Source organism: Mixophyes fleayi, chromosome 3 (genome assembly GCF_038048845.1).
Source record: "Mixophyes fleayi isolate aMixFle1 chromosome 3, aMixFle1.hap1, whole genome shotgun sequence".
Taxonomy (NCBI): domain Eukaryota; kingdom Metazoa; phylum Chordata; class Amphibia; order Anura; family Limnodynastidae; genus Mixophyes; species Mixophyes fleayi.
The window spans coordinates 337,186,125-337,202,788 of NC_134404.1; positions in this window are offsets into that span (position 1 = coordinate 337,186,125).

Consider the following 16,664-nt stretch of genomic DNA (forward strand, 5'->3'; position numbering starts at 1 on the left):
CGTTACAGTCCTGCTCACCTCTGTATACACTACATACGTTACAGTCCTGCTCACCTCTGTATACACTACCTTCATTACAGTCCGGCTCACCTCTGTATACACTACTTACGTTACAGTCCTGCTCATCTCTGTATACACTACCTACGTTATATTCCTGCTCACCTCTGTATACACTACCAACGTTACAGTCCTGCTCACCTCTGTATACACTACCTTCATTACAGTCCTGCTCACCTCTGTATACACTACCTTCATTACAGTCCTGCTCACCTCTGTATACACTACTTCGTTACAGTCCTGCTCACCTCTGTATACACTACCTACGTTACAGTCCTGCTCACCTCTGCATACACTACCTACGTTACAGTCCTGCTCACCTCTGTATACACTACCTACGTTACAGTCCTGCTCACCTCTGTATACACTACCTACGTTACAGTCCTGCTCACCTCTGTATACACTACCTACGTTACAGTCCTGCTCACCTCTGCATACACTACCTACGTTACAGTTCTGCTCACCTCTGCATACACTACCTATGTTACAGTCCTGCTCACCTCTGTATACACTACCTATGTTACAGTCCTGCACACCTCTGTATACACTACCTACGCTACAGTCCTGCTCACCTCTGTATACACTACTTACGTTACAGTCCCGCTCACCTCTGTATACACTATCTACGTTACAGTCCTGCTCATCTCTGTATACACTACCTACGTTACAGTCCTGCTCACCTCTGTATACACTACCTATGTTACAGTCCTGCTCACCTCTGTATACACTATCTACGTTACAGTCCTGCTCACCTCTGTATACACTACCTACGTTACAGTCCTGTTCACCTCTGTATACACTACGTTACAGTCCTGCTCACCTCTGTATACACTACCTTCATTACAGTCCTGCTCATCTCTGTATATACTACCTATGTTACAGTCCTGCTCACCTCTGTATACACTACCTACGTTACAGTCCTGCTCACCTCTGTATACACTATCTACGTTACAGTCCTGCTCACCTCTGTATACACTACCTACGTTACAGTCCCGCTCACCTCTGTATACACTATCTACATTACAGTCCTGCTCACCTCTGTATACACTACCTACATTACAGTCCTGCTCACCTCTGTATACACTACCTACATTACAGTCCCGCTCACCTCTGTATACACTATCTACATTACAGTCCTGCTCACCTCTGTATACACTACCTACATTACAGTCCTGCTCACCTCTGTATACACTACCTACGTTACAGTCCTGCTCACCTCTGTATACACTACCTACGTTACAGTCCTGCTCACCTCTGTATACACTACCTACGTTACAGTCCTGCTCACCTCTGTATACACTATCTAGGTTACAGTCCCGCTCACCTCTGTATACACTACCTACATTACAGTCCTGCTCACCTCTGTATACACTACCTTCATTACAGTCCGGCTCACCTCTGTATACACTACCTACGTTACAGTCCTGCTCACCTCTGTATACACTACATACGTTACAGTCCTGCTCACCTCTGTATACACTACCTTCATTACAGTCCGGCTCACCTCTGTATACACTACTTACGTTACAGTCCTGCTCATCTCTGTATACACTACCTACGTTATATTCCTGCTCACCTCTGTATACACTACCAACGTTACAGTCCTGCTCACCTCTGTATACACTACCTTCATTACAGTCCTGCTCACCTCTGTATACACTACCTTCATTACAGTCCTGCTCACCTCTGTATACACTACTTCGTTACAGTCCTGCTCACCTCTGTATACACTACCTACGTTACAGTCCTGCTCACCTCTGCATACACTACCTACGTTACAGTCCTGCTCACCTCTGTATACACTACCTACGTTACAGTCCTGCTCACCTCTGTATACACTACCTACGTTACAGTCCTGCTCACCTCTGTATACACTACCTACGTTACAGTCCCGCTCACCTCTGTGTACACTATCTACGTTACAGTCCTGCTCATCTCTGTATACACTACCTACGTTACAGTCCTGCTCACCTCTGTATACACTACCTATGTTACAGTCCTGCTCACCTCTGTATACACTATCTACGTTACAGTCCTGCTCACCTCTGTATACACTACCTACGTTACAGTCCTGTTCACCTCTGTATACACTACGTTACAGTCCTGCTCACCTCTGTATACACTACCTTCATTACAGTCCTGCTCATCTCTGTATATACTACCTATGTTACAGTCCTGCTCACCTCTGTATACACTACCTACGTTACAGTCCTGCTCACCTCTGTATACACTATCTACGTTACAGTCCTGCTCACCTCTGTATACACTACCTACGTTACAGTCCCGCTCACCTCTGTATACACTATCTACATTACAGTCCTGCTCACCTCTGTATACACTACCTACATTACAGTCCTGCTCACCTCTGTATACACTACCTACATTACAGTCCCGCTCACCTCTGTATACACTATCTACATTACAGTCCTGCTCACCTCTGTATACACTACCTACATTACAGTCCTGCTCACCTCTGTATACACTACCTACGTTACAGTCCTGCTCACCTCTGTATACACTACCTACGCTACAGTCCTGCTCACCTCTGTATACACTACCTACGTTACAGTCCTGCTCACCTCTGTATACACTATCTAGGTTACAGTCCCGCTCACCTCTGTATACACTACCTACATTACAGTCCTGCTCACCTCTGTATACACTACCTACATTACAGTCCTGCTAACCTTTGTATACACTACCTATGTTACAGTCCTGCTCACCTCTGTATACACTACCTACGTTACAGTCCTGCTCACCTCTGTATACACTACCTACGTCACAGTCCTGCTCACCTCTGTATACACTACCTACGTTACAGTCCTGCTCACCTCTGTATACACTACTTACGTTACAGTCCTGCTCACCTCTGTATACACTATCTACGTTACAGTCCTGCTCACCTCTGTATACACTACCTTCATTACAGTCCTGCTCACCTCTGTATACACTACCAACGTTACAGTCCTGCTCACCTCTGTATACACTATCTACGTTACAGTCCTGCTAACCTCTGTATACACTACCTACGTTACAGTCCTGCTCACCTCTGCATACACTACCTACGTTACAGTCCTGCTCACCTCTGTATACACTACCTACGTTACAGTCCTGCCCACCTCTGTATACACTACCTACGTTACAGTCCTGCTCACCTCTGTATACACTATCTACGTTACAGTCCTGCCCACCTCTGTATACACTACCTACGTTACACTCCTGCTCACCTCTGTATACACTACCTTCATTACAGTCCTGCTCAGCTCTACATACACTACCTACGTTACAGTCCTGCTCACCTCTGTATACACTACCTACGTTACAGTCCTGCTCAGCTCTACATACACTACCTACGTTACAGTCCTGCTCACCTCTGTATACACTACCTACGTTACAGTCCTGCTCAGCTCTACATACACTACCTACGTTACAGTCCTGATCACCTCTGTATACACTACCTACGTTACAGTCCTGCTCAGCTCTGTATACACTATCTACATTACAGTCCCGCTCACCTCTGTGTACACTATCTACGTTACAGTCCTGCTCAGCTCTACATACACTACCTACGTTACAGTCCTGCCCACCTCTGTATACACTACCTACGTTACACTCCTGCTCACCTCTGTATACACTACCTTCATTACAGTCCTGCTCAGCTCTACATACACTACCTACGTTACAGTCCTGCTCACCTCTGTATACACTACCTACGTTACAGTCCTGCTCAGCTCTACATACACTACCTACGTTACACTCCTGCTCACCTCTGTATACACTACCTACGTTACAGTCCCGCTCACCTCTGTGTACACTATCTACGTTACAGTCCTGCTCAGCTCTACATACACTACCTACGTTACACTCCTGCTCACCTCTGTGTACACTATCTACGTTACAGTCCTGATCACCTCTGTATACACTGCCTACGTTACAGTCCCGCTCACCTCTGTGTACACTATCTACGTTACAGTCCTGCTCAGCTCTACATACACTACCTACGTTACAGTCCTGCTCACCTCTGTATACACTACCTATGTTACAGTCCTGCCCACCTCTGTATACACTATCTACATTACAGTCCTGCTCACCTCTGTATACACTATCTACATTACAGTCCTGCCCACCTCTGTATACACTACCTACGTTACAGTCCTGCCCACCTCTGTATACACTACCTACGTTACAGTCCTGCTCACCTCTGTATACACTACCTACGTTACAGTCCTGCCCACCTCTGTATACACTACCTACGTTACAGTCCTGCTCACCTCTGTATACACTACCTACGTTACAGTCCTGCCCACCTCTGTATACACTACCTACGTTACAGTCCTGCTCACCTCTGTATACACTACCTACGCTACAGTCCTGCTCACCTCTGTATACACTATCTACATTACAGTCCTGCCCACCTCTGTATACACTACCAACGTTACAGTCCTGCCCACCTCTGTATACACTACCTACGTTACAGTCCTGCCCACCTCTGTATACACTACCTACAGGAACTTGCACGCTAGCATTGGGAGCAGAATGTGATCTCTTTCTCTGACCAGAGATGGTTATTGGTGTTTCAGCAACAAAATTGTTGTACTTCTTTTGGAATTGATGTTCCCTTAAAAGCGATACTAGTCTAAAAAAATTTACGTGCTTAATTATGCCCAGCACAGGGAACTATATAGCTACACATAGTTTTGTGTAATCATTATCATCATCAATTATTTATATAGCGCCAGCAAATTCCATACCGCTTCACAACCGCCACACTCATGCCTGCCTACTCCCCAATTAGTCCTTTCTCCAGGCTCTGCCCACTTCCTAGACGGCGGCCTCAAGGACTGGGAATTCAAACTGATAAGAACATTCCAGTCATTGACTCAAGGACTCAACCTAACACCTGGATTTATGACCCACTACATGGACAAACCTCACACCGCACAGCTGAGTGACTCCAGATCTCTGAACTCTTAGGACTTTCACTCTTCCATCCCTAACGAAAACCTCCATTTTATTAATTTAGCTTATCTTAATGATGTATCCCCCCCCCCTGTACAAATTGCTTGATGTAACAACTTTTAAATGTTGTGCCCTTTTTTTTCAGTCATTCATTTGTAAACTTGCCTGATGAAGGGGCCTCTGAAGGGGCTAGCAAATATTAACATTTCTTATGGTTAGCCAATAAAGATATCACTTCTATAAAATCCTCTTTTACAGGAAAGGCATTGCTGTGCTGAGTGCACTAAAACATCTGTCCAGTAGATGGCGCCAACTAACAAGGTTTATCCCAGGCAATCTCACAATAGGTGATGTAGCCCGTCCATCACAAACGTAATTAATTCCATCTAGAAACATTCCTCAAGATGACAAACGCATCACGTTCCGTTTATTTATAACACCAATAAACATTCCCTGAAGCAAAAGGCAATTTCAAAGTAACAATAAATAAACACATCATTTAAAGATTCCATTACTGTTGACTAAAACAGTGTAAAAATAATGATTTGGGATATTTTTCATTTATCACACCCTGGCCCACTCAGTATTCACTTAGGGCCTGATGATGTGAGATGATGTAATTCCTGTTACCCTCTCTCAGCTTCCTGAAAAATTCAGTGAAATGTGAACTTACGAATTCAATGCCGAAGGGCCCTCTGTGGAACTTGACGATGGCACCTGTAACGACCTGTTTTACTGCGCAAACTCAATTTGCACAAAAATTTTCTGCAACTCTGTTCATCTCTAGTTGTAATTAATTGAAGGGATAGTTAGTCCTAAAGTGATAGGAGGTAGTTGCGGGATGCACTATCCCCTGCAGTAGTATTGCGCTGTGCAATTGACAATATTGCGCACATAACCATAGCCGCCAGGTGACTGCAGAACTGTAAATGTATCAATCGATTTTTAATGATTTGTCGGCGCTATTAGAATGGAGATTTTATTAAAGGCAAAACCTGCCTGACTTAAAATTGCCATTTGAAGTATTGCCGGCAAATCGGCAAACATCAACAACTTCTCAAGAACACAGGTTGATACATTTACCTGTATTTAGTGTCTCTCTAGTTCCTGCGCTCTCTGGCTCCTTCTATTAATAAATGTTCAGGAACCCTGAGCAATCAGAAATCAGCTTTCATTGTCATGGTCTAACATGGACAGCACAGTGGCTCAGTGGCAGCACAGTGGCTTAGTGGTTAGCACTTCTGCCTCACAGCATTGGGGTCATGAGTTCAATTCCCAGCCATGACCTTATCTGTGTGGAGTTTGTATGTTCTCCCCGTGTTTGCGTGGGTTTCCTCCCACACTCCAAAAACATGCTAGTAGGTTAATTGGCTCTTATCAACATTGACCCTAGGTGTGTCTTTAGACTGTAAGCTCTATTGAGGCAGGGTCTGATGTGAGTGAGTTCTCTGTACAGCGCTGCGGAATTAGTGGTGCTATATAAATAGATGATGATATACTAGATCAATCAAATCTAATTCTTTACTGGCTTTACCGGCAAGTGACTCTCAATTGTTTTATAAATGTTTCACAGGGCGAGTTTTCACCAGTCCTTAACTTTACTTTATCATCATCATCATCGTCTATGTATTTAGATAGCGCCACTATATAGGTTAAGAATTATAGAAGGGGTATTTGAAATGCAATAAGTGTATATAACACAATGCAATAAGTATATTGAATCAGATATTGTAAACTTGGCCCGATGGGGATTGTAGTGATCCAAGGTCCTTTGAGACAGTGAAACGCGCAACGTGCTGCTGTGAACGCGCTCAGCAGCGATGTCTCCCTTGTAACTATTTTAAACTGTTGGCAGCTGTGTACAAATCTCACAGACCGCAGACTCCTCTCTCTGCAGCTTCCAGAGCTGGACTATTGTCTGACATAATGGTCTGCCTGGGGGAGGCTGGATGGTCATTGTGAATAGAAATACATTTAGAAATGCAGATTTCAGGCCGCCGTGTAGGAGTGAGGAAGGGTTCTCTAAGGAAAAGCTGGGAAATTGCTGTTGTTTACATGGAAATATCCTATAACTTGGCGAGTGTCATTTTGAAGTTGGTTTAATATGTCAGCAATGTAAAAACTGAATATCCAGATTTTAGTTTGTACAAACCCTACAAAATTTGTTTTCGAGGCCCAGTAATGCCCTACCTGGCATCCTCCTGGGTGTCAGGTCTTCTGATGCCCTCCTACGCTAGTGACTGGTTGGAAGATCTACCTCTTCCAGTAGCCTCAGACAGGAACAGGTGTATAGACAGTGCACAAGTCTCTGTAAAGTCGCTATGTCTTCCTCTCTGCCAGTCACGCACTGACGAGAGCCCATCTCTAGCCCCTGAGGCAGCAGAGTGTTGCCGAAGCTGGGAGCACCTCTGAATTGAGGACCCTGGGATGTCCTTGGGGTCCCAGCCTACCGGTAGGGGACATGAATTTCTGAGACACGCTGGTTTATCTCGATTACCTGATCTGGAAGAACACAACCAAAGGATGTTAAAGCTGCTTGGCTGCCCAGCACGGACTGAAGCTGCCATTTGACAAGTGTCAATTCTGTCTAAAGTTGGTGAAGTATGTGGGACACGTTGTCGGCAGACAGGGAATAGCCACTGACCCAGCCAACGTGGAAGAAGTAACCAACTGGCCCAGAACTGCAAATTTGGGGGAGTTTTGGTCCTTTGTGGGGTTCTGTGGATACAGCAGGAGATTCGTATCACAGTATTGAAAAGACCATCATGAATGTGACTGGGGATAATCTAGGGATGAGCGCACTCGGATTTCCTGAATCCGAGCCCACCCGAACGTTGCGGATCCGAGTCGGATCCGAGACAGATCCGGGTATTGGCGCCAAATTCAAAAGTGAAACTGAGGCTCTGACTCATAATCCCGTTGTCGGATCTCGCGATACTCGGATCCTATAAATTCCCCGCTAGTCGCCGCCATCTTCACTCGGGCATTGATCAGGGTAGAGGGAGGGTGTGTTAGGTGGTCCTCTGTGCTGTTTAGTTCTGTGCTGTTTAGTTCTGTGCTGTTTAGTTCTGTGCTGTTTAGTGCTGTGCTGTGCTGTGCTGTTTAGTGCTGTGCTGTGCTGTGCTGTGCTGTGCTGTTTAGTGCTGTGCTGTGCTGTGCTGTGCTGTGCTGTGTTCTGCAGTATCAGTCCAGTGGTGCTGTGTGCTGTGCTCTGTCCTTCTGAGGTCAGTGGTGCTGCTGGGTCCTGTGCTGTGTCCTGTTCAGTCCAGTGGTGCTGTGTCCTGTGCTCTGTGCTTCTAAGGGCATAGTTATTTCCCCAATATTCCCCTGTGTTTAAAAAAATAAAAAAAAGTTTTTTTAAAAAATACCAAAAACTACTTTAATATTTTTTAATTACCACCAAATTTGCAAAACCAATCCTGCAGTATAAGCCCATTGGTACTGCAACATTACCAAGTTCACACATTCAGCAGTAAAAGTCCAGTGGTACTGCAATATTACAAAGTTTACACATTCTGCAGTATCAGTCCAGTGGTGCTGTGTCCTGTGCTCTGTCCTGCTGAGTTCCGTAGTGCTGCTGGATCCTGTGCCGTGTCCTGTTCAGTCCAGTGGTGCTGTGTCCTGTGCTCTGTGCTTCTAAGGGCATAGTTATTTCCCCACTATTCCCAAGTTTTTTAAAAATAAGAAAAAAGTAAAAAAAAATAAAAAATTAAAAAAAAATAAAAAATATAATAATTATAACCAAATTTGTAAAACCAATCCAGCAGTATAAGTCCATTGGTACTGCAATTTTACCAAGTTCACACATTCTGCAGTATCTTGTGCTACATATAATGGAGACCAAAAATTTGGAGGATAAAGTAGGGAAAGATCAAGACCCACTTCCTCCTAATGCTGAAGCTGCTGCCACTAGTCATGACATAGACGATGAAATGCCATCAACGTCGTCTTCCAAGCCCGATGCCCAATCTCCTAGTACCGGGCATGTAAAATCCAAAAAGCCCAAGTTAAGAAAAAGTAGCAAAAAGAGAAACTTTAAATCATCTGAGGAGAAACGTAAAGTTGCCAATATGCCATTTACGACACGGAGTGGCAAGGAACGGCTTAGGCCCTGGCCCGTGTTCATGACTAGTGGTTCAGCTTCACCCACGGATCTTAGCCCTCCTCCTCCTCCCCCCCCCTACAAAAAATTGAAGAGAGTTATGCTGTCAGCAACAAAACAGCAAACAACTCTGCCTTCTAAAGAGAAATTATCACAAATCCCCAAGGCGAGTCCAAGCGTGTTGGTGGTTGTCAAGCCTGACCTTCCCATCACTGTACTTCCCATCACTGTACGGGAAGAGGTGGCTCGGGAGGAGGCTATTGATGATGTAGCTGGCGCTGTGGAGGAACTTGATGATGAGGATGGTGATGTGGTTATTGTAAATGAGGCACCAGGGGGGGAAACAGCTGATGTCCATGGGATGAAAAAGCCCATCGTCATGCCTGGTCAGAAGACCAAAAAATGCACCTCTTCGGTCTGGAGTTATTTTTATCCAAATCCAGACAACCAATGTATGGCAATATGTAGCTTATGTAAAGCTCAAATAAGCAGGGGTAAGGATCTTGCCCACCTAGGAACATCCTCCCTTATACGTCACCTGAATAACCTTCATAGTTCAGTGGTTAGTTCAGGAACTGGGGCTAGGACCCTCATCGGTACAGGGACACCTAAATCCCGTGGTCCAGTTGGATACACACCAGCAACACCCTCCTCGTCAACTTCCTCCACAATCTCCATCAGATTCAGTCCTGCAGCCCAAGTCAGCAGCCAGACTGAGTCCTCCTCAATACGGGATTCATCCGAGGAATCCTGCAGTGGTACGCCTACTACTGCCACTGCTGCTGTTGCTGCTGTTAGTCGGTCATCTTCCCAGAGGGGAAGTCGTAAGACCGCTAAGTCTTTCACCAAACAATTGACCGTCCAACAGTCGTTTGCCATGACCACCAAATACGATAGTAGTCACCCTATTGCAAAGCGTATAACTGCGGCTGTAACTGCAATGTTGGTGTTAGACGTGCGCCCGGTGTCCGCCATCAGTGGAGTGGGATTTAGAGGGTTGATGGAGGTATTGTGTCCCCGGTACCAAATCCCCTCGAGATTCCACTTCACTAGGCAGGCGATACCAAAAATGTACAGAGAAGTACGATCAAGTGTCCTCAGTGCTCTTAAAAATGCGGTTGTACCCACTGTCCACTTAACCACGGACATGTGGACAAGTGGTTCTGGGCAAACGAAGGACTATATGACTGTGACAGCCCACTGGGTTGATGCATCCCCTTCCGCAGCAACAGCAACAGCTGCATCAGTAGCAGCATCTACAAAATGGCTGCTCATGCAAAGGCAGGCAACATTGTGCATTACAGGCTTTAATAAGAGGCACAACGCTGACAACATATTAGAGAAAATGAGGGAAATTATCTCCCAGTGGCTTACCCCACTTAGACTCTCATGGGGATTTGTGGTGTCAGACAATGCCAGTAACATTGTGCGGGCATTAAATATGGGCAATTTCCAGCACGTCCCATGTTTTGCCCACACCATTAATTTGGTGGTGCAGCATTACCTCAAGAGTGACAGGGGTGTGCAGGAGATGCTTGCGGTGGCCCGCAAAATTGCTGGACACTTTCGGCATTCAGCCAGTGCCTACCGCAGACTAGAGGCACATCAAAAAAGCTTGAACCTGCCCTGCCATCACCTCAAACAAGAGGTTGTGACGCGCTGGAACTCCACCCTCTATATGCTGCAGAGGATGGAGGAGCAGCAAAAGGCCATTCAGGCCTACACAGCCACCTACGACATAGGCAAAGGAGTGGGGATGCGCCTGAGTCAAGCGCAGTGGAGACTGATTTCCGTGTTGTGCAAGGTTCTGCAGCCATTTGAACTTGCCACACGAGAAGTCAGTTCCGACACTGCCAGCTTGAGTCAGGTCATTCCCCTGATCAGGCTGTTGCAGAAGCAGCTGGAGAAAGTGAGGGAGGAGCTGGTAAGCCATTGCGATTACAGCAAGCATGTAGCTCTTGTGGATGTAGCCCTTCGTACGCTTTGCCAGGATCCGAGGGTGGTCACTCTTTTAAAGTCAGAGGAATACATTCTGGCCACCGTGCTCGATCCTCGGTTTAAAGCGTATGTTGTGTCTCTGTTTCCGGCGGACACAAGTCTACAGCGGTGCAAAGACCTGCTGGTCAGGAGATTGTCCTCTGAAGAGGACCGTGACATGCCAACAGCTCCACCCTCATTTTCTTCCACATCTATGGCTGCGAGGAAAAAGCTCAGTTTTCCCAAAAGAGGCACTGGCGGGGATGCTGATAACATCTGGTCCGGACTGAAGGACCTGCCAACCATTGCAGACATGTCTACTCTCGCTGCATTGGATGCTGTCACAATAGAAAAAATTGTGGATGATTACTTTGCTGACACCATCCAAGTAGACATGTCAGACAGTCCATATTGTTACTGGCAGGAAAAAAAGGCAGTTTGGAAGCCCCTGTACAAACTGGCTCTATTTTACCTGAGTTGTCCCCCCTCCAGTGTGTACTCGGAAAGAGTTTTTAGTGCAGCGGGGAACCTGGTCAGTGAGCGGCGAAGGAGGTTGCTTCCTCACAACGTTGAAAAAATGATGTTTATAAAAATGAATAATCAATTCCTCAATGAAGTACAGCACTGCCCTCCAGATACTACAGAGGGACCTGTGGTTGTGGAGTCCAGCGGGGACGAATTGATAATGTGTGATGAGGAGGAAGTATACACTGTAGGGGGAGAGGAATCAGAGGTTGAGGATGAGGACGACATCTTGCCTCAGTAGAGCCTGTTTAGTCTGTACAGGGAGAGATGAATAGCTTTTTTGGTGTGGGGGCCCAAACAAACCAATCATTTCAGTCAAAGTTGTTTGGTAGGCCCTGTCGCTGAAATGATTTGTGTGTTAAAGTGTGCATGTCCTATTTCAACAGCAGACCTCTCAACTGCAGCTCATCCCTCCTCTGCGGGGATAATGTCTCCTGTGCTCTGACACGTCACTCTGTGTACTCTCAGCCTCAGGATCTGACACTACAGCTACCATGCCTCTTGTAGCAGCCCTCACTCCAGGGCCTCTTCCATGTGCAGTGTCCCCCTCTCTCTTGGGTTCACTATAGTGGCATGGAGTTCTCCCCCTCATCCAGGGCACACATTCCTTGCCCTGGCTCAGTCACCACGCTCAGACTTCCAGGCAATGCTGGGGGAGCCTGGGAGCTTCCACCCCAGGTCCCCAGCTACAACTCTCCTCTCCTGTGTCTTCTCTCTCTTTCTGACACTTTAAAGATCGTGCCTTTAAATGAAAAAGTCAGTCTTCATTGCACGACTATGTGCAAGTGCAACAGGGACATTTTTTGGGGTTTACAAAGTCAAACAATAACACTACGACCCTGTCTGTCTGGGGTCTGTCAATGACGAATTGTCTGGAGCATGTTTGGAGGAGGTATTGTGGCCCCGGTATCAAATTGGGTACCGGGGCCACCCCACTATGCAGTCCAGATACTTGTTTGGTGGAATTCCGACACGTGGAGGGTTTTTAAATTATATTGTGGCCTCGGTACCAAATTGTGTACCGGGGCCACCCCACTACGCAGTCCAGATACTTGTTTGGTGGAATTCAGACCAGTTGAGGGTTTTATTATTATATTGTGTGGACCACTCTATCTATACCACACTACAACTCTATACCACTCTATTTCCTACTTTAATTCTATTTAATTCTATTTCCTACTTTAATTCTATTACTAATTAATTACCATAAAGAGGAACAAAAAAAACCAATTTTACCAAAAGTATAATATGACTTAGACTTACAAACACTACACTTGAAAGATCGTGCCTTTAAATGAAAAAGTCAGTCTTCATTGCACGACTATGTGCAAGTGCAACAGGGACATTTTTTGGGGTTTACAAAGTCAAACAATAACACTACGACCCTGTCTGTCTGGGGTCTGTCAATGACGAATTGTCTGGAGCATGTTTGGAGGAGGTATTGTGGCCCCGGTATCAAATTGGGTACCGGGGCCACCCCACTATGCAGTCCAGATACTTGTTTGGTGGAATTCCGACACGTGGAGGGTTTTTAAATTATATTGTGGCCTCGGTACCAAATTGTGTACCGGGGCCACCCCACTACGCAGTCCAGATACTTGTTTGGTGGAATTCAGACCAGTTGAGGGTTTTATTATTATATTGTGTGGACCACTCTATCTATACCACACTACAACTGTATACCACTCTATTTCCTACTTTAATTCTATTTAATTCTATTTCCTACTTTAATTCTATTACTAATTAATTACCATAAAGAGGAACAAAAAAAAACAATTTTACCAAAAGTATAATATGACTTAGACTTACAAACACTACACTTGAAAGATCGTGCCTTTAAATGAAAAAGTCAGTCTTCATTGCACGACTATGTGCAAGTGCAACAGGGACATTTTTTGGGGTTTACAAAGTCAAACAATAACACTACGACCCTGTCTGTCTGGGGTCTGTCAATGACGAATTGTCTGGAGCATGTTTGGAGGAGGTATTGTGGCCCCGGTATCAAATTGGGTACCGGGGCCACCCCACTATGCAGTCCAGATACTTGTTTGGTGGAATTCCGACACGTGGAGGGTTTTTAAATTATATTGTGTGGACCACTCTATCTATACCACACTACAACTCTATACCACTCTATTTCCTACTTTAATTCTATTTAATTCTATTTCCTACTTTAATTCTATTACTAATTAATTACCATAAAGAGGAACAAAAAAAACCAATTTTACCAAAAGTATTATATGACTTAGACTTACAAACACTACACTTGAAAGATCGTGCCTTTAAATGAAAAAGTCAGTCTTCATTGCACGACTATGTGCAACAGGGACAGTTTTTTTGTTTACAAAGTCAACTAATAACACTTGGACCCTGTCTGTCTTTAACATACTTGATCAGGGCTGCCAAGAGGAATTCAGGGCCCCGGTACAATAAATTCATGGGGCCCCCCTCATAGTTGAGTATGGTAAAAAAATTTGCAGAGGTGTGGTCATGCATTTGGGGGTGTGGCAAATGCACCATTGGGGCGTGGCTAACACATCAAAATCACTAGGCTCTCAATTCACCCGAGCGTCACATATGTCCAAGCACTCCTGACTTTCAGGACATCTAGCACCAAAATGTAGTATAGAAAAAATGCAGTGTGCACACAAAGAGTTCAGTCTTGGCCTCCACCTTACATTGGGCACAACACTCACCAAAAATTGACATTGTTCCTACTAGAATCACAACATTTCACATACTGTCCTGCTCTCTCCTACCTGTTCTTCTCACTTTCACCACCTGTTGCTGCATGTTTCTCTAGTTGCGGCTTGTCTGGATCCTGGAATGCTGGGGGCCCTATTTGGAAAAAAAGAGCTACATTTAGATAATTCCAAAGAACCCTGGCGTTAAATCAATACCATCCACGATTAATAATTAGGCCTTCCTCCAGCTCCAATATTACAATAATGTGCCCCTTCATTATCGCCATGCCTTATGATCACATTGAGCCCTCCATGCTGCTTTTGCCCCTTCATCTGGCTCCCCTTCATCACACTATACTATGCTGCTCCCCCCCTTTTTCAATCCCACTGTGCCATGCCTCCCCCCTTTTTAACCCCACTGTGCCATGCTGTCCACCATTTTTAACCCCACTGTGCCATGCTGACCCCTGTTTATTAACCCCACTGTGCCATGCTGCCCTGTTTTTTAACTCCTCTGTGGCCCCCCTCATTTTTTAACCCCTCTGTCATGATGCCTCCCCTTCTTTAACCCCTCTGTGCCCCCCTCATTTTTTAACCCCTCTGTCATGCTGCCCCCCCCCCCCGTTTTTAACCCCTCTGACATGCTGCTTTCCCATTTTTTAACCCCTCTGTGCTCCCCCTCATTTTTTAACCCCTCTGTCATGCTGCCCCCCCCCATTTTTTAATCCCTTTGTGCTCCCCCTCATTTTTTAACCCCTCTGACATGCTGCTTTTCCGTTTTTTAACCCCTCTGTGCTCCCCCTCATTTTTTAACCCCTTTGTCATGCTGCTTCCCTATTTTTAACCCCTCTGTGCTCCCCCTCATTTTTTAACCCCTTTATCATGCTGCTTCCCTATTTTTAACCCCTCTGACATGCTGCTTCCCCGTTTTTTAACCCCTTTATGCCCCCCTCATTTTTTAACCCCTCTGACATACTGCTTTTCCGTTTTTTAACCCCTTGGTGCCCCCCCCCTTCATTTTTAAACCCCTCTGTCATGCTGCCCCCCCCCCCCCCCGTTTTTTAACCCCTCTGTGCCCCCCTCGTTTTCCTCCCTTCACTTACCTTTTCTCCTTTCTTGGTCTTCTCTGCTGCTCTGTGTTCCATTGCTCCGGACTGACTGAATGCTGGGCATGACATGATGACATCACACCCGGCATTCAGACAGTCTGAATAGAGCACAGAGCAGCAGAGAGGAGGGATGCCGGCTCCGCGATCAGGTGAGTATGTTTTTTCTTTTTTTAAACTAGCCTGCTCCCCCCACCAACGACCGAGCATCCCCCCCCCCCGCAGCAAAAAAAAAAAAGAAAAGGAAAAAAAAAAACGTTTTGAAAATTTATTTTTTTTAAAAAAAAAATCAGCAGCGCAAGGGCCCGGGCCGGGGCCCCCTGACATGCCGGGCCCGGGTAATTAGTACCCGCTCCCCCCCCCCTCTCGGCGGCCCTGTACTTGATGGGATCTCAATGACGAATTGTCTGTAGCATGTTTGGAGGAGGTATTGTGGCCCCGGTATCAAATTGGGTACCGGGGCCACCCCACTACGCAGTCCAGATACTTGTTTGGTGGAATTCTGACACGTGGAGGGTGTATTTATTTTATTGTGGCCCCGGTATCAAATTGGGTACCGGGGCCACCCCACTACGCAGTCCAGATACTTGTTTGGTGGAATTCTGACACGTGGAGGGTGTATTTATTTTATTGTGGCCCCGGTATCAAATTGGGTACCGGGGCCACCCCACTACGCAGTCCAGATACTTGTTTGGTGGAATTCTGACACGTGGAGGGTTTTTTAATTATATTGTGGCCTCGGTACAAAATTGTGTACCGGGGCCACCACACTACGCAGTCAAGATCATACTTACCTACTTTCTTCAGCTCTCTTCCGGGAGCCAGCCAGTGGAGGGGGGCGTGAGGGGGCGGGGCGGCCAAAATCGCGTCATTTCGGCCCCGCCCCCTGTGACGTCATGACGCAAATTGCGTCATTTGACAGCGGGGGCGGGGCTAAACGCCGCGATTCATCGGGAATCGCGGCGTTTGGGATCTAATTCTGCCCACTTCACTAGGAAGTGGGCACTTCCTAGTGAAGTGGGCAGAATTCGGGAGATTGCCACACTCGCCCGGGAGTCCGGGAGACTCTCGCAAAATGCGGGAGTCTCCCGGACATTCCGGGAGAGTTGGCAAGTATGGTCAAGATAGATAGATGCGTATCATAGATAAAGTACATTCAGTGGTGTGGGGCAAATTGAAAAATATTCCAAATGCACTGACATTATCAAAAACAAGAGGTTGTCACACGCTAAAACTCCAACATGTATATGATGG